The following is a 5,894-nucleotide window of genomic DNA, read 5'->3' as shown; positions in this document are numbered from 1 at the left end:
AAAGACAAAAACTCCGAGATGGCACTCCAACCGAGTGGATCGGACTGGTGCAAAACCGGCCCCCAGTAAATCTTTAACAGCCAATAACTTGGCAACCAGAACTCCAATCGCTGATTTGAAAAGACAAACACGCTCCACAAAGCGAGCACTTCAAGCCCATGCATTCATTTCATTTATGTCCCCTCAACTGCAGTTGCCCAATCCGGCACGGATCTGCAATTGCTTGAACTTTAAACTACCATAATTTCTTCACCGTAGCTCCAATCGACGAGCCGTAAAGACAAGCCGGTAGAGCACATTGAGCACTGCAGTTCTAGGTCAAAATATCCCATCCATGCCCACTTCAAGCATAACACTTTTTAGCATCCTTAAGGCATGTTTTGGCCCTTTCAGTTGTATTTGACATACATTCAGCATTGAACTTGGCCTATTACCAGGCCTTAATCTTTGTTCATTAAACATATAAGCTTCAAACAAACTTGATGTGCATTTTTTTGGCATCTTTCTTAGCATGGGAGCGGAGCTGCACGACAACGTGCAGCCTGAGCTCGCCCTTTCTCTCTCTCACTCCTCTCATTCAGGCCCACAGGGCTCAACTGTTCTCTCTCTCTCTCTCTCTCTCTCTCCCCCCCCCCCCCCCCCCCCCCCCCCCCCCCCCCCCCCCTCTCTATGCACACACCCACACACACATTACCCCCCCCCCCATACCCCCCCCTCTCCCCCCCACACACCTCTCTCTCTCCCTCCTCTCTCCTCTCTCTCCTCTCTCTCTCTCTCTCTCTCTCTCTCTCTCTCTCTCTCTCTCTCTCTCTCTCTCTCTCTCTCTCTCTCTCTCTCTCTCTCTCTCGCGCGCGCGCGCTCTTGATAGGCCCGGAGGCGTAGGGAAAAACTCTCTCTCTCTCTCTATACATACACACCCTCTCCCTCTCTCGACACACACACACACAAACCCAGACACGCCATCGCCATACCACCCCTACCTGGGTAGGAAAAATCATATATATATATATATATATATATATATATATATATATATATATATATATATATATATTATATGTATAATACAAAATGTACTCTCTTCCCCCCCTCTCGTTCACACACACACACATTCTTTCCAAGTACCCACACCACACACACAACCACACACACAACCCCGTGTATATATGCATGCACACACACGCATACACACATACAAGCACTGACAGCATAAAACGCACTCACATATATATACACGCGCCTACATACACTCACCAAAACACAACACATGCACGCCATATGCACCCACAGAAAATAATAAAAACCGAAGGAATCAACATCATCGGCAAAAGAAGAAAGATGGCCGACTTGCGTGCCGCCGACACCGAAACAAGAAAAGATGCTGAAGGTATGCCCCGGTCGCGGCCCGGGAAATGACGAACGCGCTACACCGACGCACCAACAAGGCCCGCCATTCACTGGATCTCGTCCACAACGCATCTTTGTAGTAATATCCGTAGGTTGTCATTATTTTTCCAGTTTCAAGCCAAATCTTGTAAAAACCCCAATTGTAAATTGTCACCTCTCTCTAGGTGATGGTCACAAAGGCCCACCTAAGAGTTTTCATTTTTTAAATTTCCCTAGGACAAAGCAAGGGTCAACCATATAGGTCCCACCACCTCGCGTTGTCTCCCCTGATTAAGGTCCTAACCTAATCATACTTCCCTAAACCTAAAGCAGCCAGCACTTATAAAAATGCATTGAGAGGTCACTATCGGGGGGGGGGGGGGGGGGGGGGGTCAGCACTTGGTCGCATTTTGGTGGGAGGGATCGGCAACACTTGTATAAAGAGAGAGGGGATTTAGTGTAGCATTTTGGGAATAAGCACTATTTGAAGAAGCCAAGTCTACACCTTGACTCCAATGGTCGCTACACACACACTCACGATGGTAAAGATCTCTATGTCTATGAGTCACCTCCAGAGAATGCACTATTAGGCTCACTATATCTCTCTATCACCATGGTTACCACCTCGTCGGAAATAAGGTTACTGTAAATATTGCATGAAAATAGTTTTCCCTCACACCCCCGAGGTGTTTTCATCACCTGCGTCTCTCTCTCTCTCTCTCTCTCTCTATGTGTGTGTGTGTGTGTGTGCGCGCGCGCGCAGAGTTTGTATCACTTTGAATCACCGTTGTCCACGTCCTAGCTGCTCAAAACTAAGTGGTGCCCCCTGTTCGCTTCATCGTAGCCAGGCCGACGTGCATCGGCTCCTAGCATTTGAGGCCGTCGGGGTCCATATTGCGCTTTGCGCTTGTCAATTGTTTTCCATGGAGGTTTTCCCATCTTAAACCCATGGTTTCTACTTTCTCATGGCATCTCCCTTCTATAAATGTGTTAAAACAAGGTGGTCATAACAAAGTGATGAGATGTTATATGAAAGGAGTCTTACATGCACGGTTAACCTTTTGGATGAGCAAAATCTTTAGCAATGCAACGCGAATAATAAAGGCAATTCATTTGTTGAAGGTTAGCTTTTACAAAGTGAGAGCATGAACCGGAAGAAGTGAAGGGCTATGGGGTGGCCTATTGGTGAAGTTTTTTCCTGAAGTGTACAACACCCTTAAAGACTTCTAAATAACAGTGTTACTAAACTTTGGTTATAGTCCATGACTATACCAGTACCAGACACAAAAGTGGCACAACCCTCCTTGAGATGTACAACTGAAAACCAACACATCACTTACTCATTTATAATTATAAAAAATGAGTAGGTACACAATTATGTTTTGCATTGGTGCTCACTGCTCAAGGAAACCATGCACTTACACATCCACTCCCCACGTATAGGAATCGAATTTCTTTTATCCTTACTCGCATTAAATGTTGTACTTCCTAAATATTGCTTCTTGATTCTAACTACCCATGGTTATTGGTTTCCCTTTTTGGATTCTCACCGCTAACATTGTCCTCCCTCTTTTGAATTAGCTCCTTGACATGGTTTGTAGGCCCAAGTACTGAAGCCAAAAGCCCATGAATTATCTAGTGGCTAATCTCAATCACTGTCAGATTTTGGCATGCATTTAACCAGAGTTCTAGCCCTCTTGTTCGTGGCAAACATGTCTCGATTTTCTTGGTGGTTGGCTATGACCCGCATCAGATCTTGTTCATGGCCAGGGTGGAGGCCCTCTTTTACTTGCTTGTCATAAGGAGCCCCTCTTCTGATTTCCCTACTTTCTAGAGGCTCTGTGATATGAGAACTATGCCGAATGGATTTGCCTATGTTTGGGCCCCGGCCCTTTCAAATAGGTGAAGCCTCTAGCAATCTCATCCCCTCCCTTAAAGACTTCTACCATTTTTGTATCAGATCTTATCATTGCTCTTGCCACCTGAGTGCACATCCAACTAAGACATTTCCAATCAAGTGCCAAAGGTTGACGATTGGATTCCACTCTCGCTTCCAATAGCTCCTCTGATAGCCACTGCACATCTAGGTCCACAATGGTTGTTTCTTGCTTCTTGGGTAGCATCTTTCGTGCTAAAATTTGATGCTATTACAAAATTTGTTTAGTTTGTTTTGATGTTGAGTCCATTTTACAAAGATATCTTTGAATGTGTCCCCCCTTAGGTTTTCTTGAAGTATGTGCTTTATGAACTTGTGGTTTTCCTCCATTTTCTCACCCCATTCTGTAAACTTCTCCACCAGCACCACATATTCTTCAGAATCTGCTCGCTTTGTCATCCTTGGGTGTAGCACTCAACAAAACCTTGGAAAAGCTTTAGGTGAGGATGCTATGGCATACAGCTAGTAGATCGTCCACACAAGTTTCCATGAATTGGACATACTCCTTGGCCAACTAGTACCAGTGCTTAGCAACTCGATGACTTTGACCAGGCACTCCTCCCAAACACTTGCATCATTCTTTTTATGGTGAAATCTCCAAGTTTCATATTTTTTTTGCAAGTGTTCACTCTTTATCTAAGCTTGCCATTTGATTTTCTTGATAGCTTGTTTACAATCTTCCATACATGCATACTTGGGCCTATCGCCCAATAGTGATTCCATGTCCATCGTCATAGGGCTCTCCACAATGAAGGTGGTCCACTTGGATCCTAGTCCCATTTCCTTTGTTGAAATTACTTTGGGTGGCCTTTCCAATACTTGAATACATGAGGGGTGGAGGGGTAATTGGCATTTGGTTTTATCATGGGGGCATCACCTTGGCCACTTCTTGAAGAAACCTATGAAAATGTGTTTCAATTCTACCAATTTATCCTCAAATTTTACCTCTTCCCATGCCAATTTGTTGATCTTGGCATCCATTTTGAATTATTTCAGCTCCTTGTGATCCTTTGTGAGCCTCTTGATTAATTTGACAATGAAAGGTTTCTTTTCATACCAGGGGTTAGCTTGATTCCTCTTTATCTACTCTTTAGTTTTCCCTTTTTGTTATCTCTCATTTTTGTCTATGTTGTCTTCGTGTGTGTTTTCCTTCTCTAGTTTTTCTTTTGACTTAGATTACTCATTAATTTGTTGCTGTATCATTCCCCCTACCATTCCTTTCTCCTCATCATCATATTCATTGTCAGAATCGAAATCGTAGTTTTCTTCCTCACCCGCATCCACATATTCATCTTCATTCTTTTGTTGGTTGGTCGCTTGCTCTGTTTCCTTGTTGCTCAACTACTACAGTAGCTCCTAGTTGTGTTGATTGATCAGATCCATAGAGTTTCTTATGAGACTTTGTGGTTAATCACTATTCACCTAGATCCCTTCTTTTGGGTGTACTTTCATGCTCTCTAATATCCTTAGCAGTATTGCCCGATTGAAATAGTCTTGGCAGTCCTTAGCCCTATTGGTTTTGTTTTTTGTGTCATTTTTGTTTTCTTATACATGTTCTAAGCTTGGGCAACGTGTTTCTTCAATTTCTTTTTGGCCTTAGAGAATTTCCTTTCTAGTTTTCCATCTATTGTTGTTGGATTTTCAATTGTCCTTCCAGCTCCCTCGCTTGCTCTTCTCTTTGTTTGTCTTTTTGTGCTAGCTCCTCCTTTTCCTCTTTGGTTTTGGAGCTGGATTACCTATTAGTAGATGCCTTGAGCACATGCTATGCTTGGAGGGTCATAGTGTTTATGGTCACCAACATTGCTTTGAGTTGTGCCTCCAGTTCCACACTCAAGTTGAACTCTTCCTCTTTCAGGTTTATTAACGACATTCTATCAAACAATATTATGCATTGGAGGTCATCTATTGCCTTGGTTTTGAGATGCACTTGTGGCTTCTACAATTTTTCATAGTACTCTTTTCAAGTCTCCATTAATCACAATTCATCAATCCTCTCTATTTTGTTCCCCTATCGGTGGGTTTCCTTTACTTGTGTACGTTAGGCACTTTCTAGATTCAATGATACCTGTGGTTTGGTTATCAAGGGCCCTAGGAGCTCTTGTAGACTCTCCTGTGAAAATTTATTTAATTTGTCTAATCCATCTCCTTTGAGATTCTGAAGCAATGCAAAGGGACCTTTCTGGAGGCTAGTCTCATATATGAACTCCAGTATCCCCGTGACTTTCTCCCTATTCTACTATCTTTGCTCCAGTCTTTGGCTTCTTTGGCTCAAACTCTAAGCTTCCTCCTTTTGAGGTCTCTTTGTCATTTCTGGGCCTCTTTTTTCCTCCCTCATGTTGAAGGAGTGAAAGGATTATTGTGAATTTTGCTAGAGTGGAGTCACACCTAGCTTAATGGAAGCTTAAGTGAGGACAATGAATGCACAAGATGTATACATGGATGATATTAAAATATATTATGGATGGTAAAAAATGAGAAGTGGCTTACTTAGGCTCGTAAAAACGCACCTATAAAAGAATATGCACATAACTCTTATATATTAGAGTAATTAAAATTATAATATAGCTAGGCC

The sequence above is a fragment of the Adiantum capillus-veneris genome, chromosome 17, assembly GCF_014529385.1.
Source record: "Adiantum capillus-veneris isolate H3 chromosome 17, ASM1452938v2, whole genome shotgun sequence".
NCBI classification, from domain to species: domain Eukaryota; kingdom Viridiplantae; phylum Streptophyta; class Polypodiopsida; order Polypodiales; family Pteridaceae; genus Adiantum; species Adiantum capillus-veneris.
Note: the sequence above shows the minus strand (reverse complement) of the source record.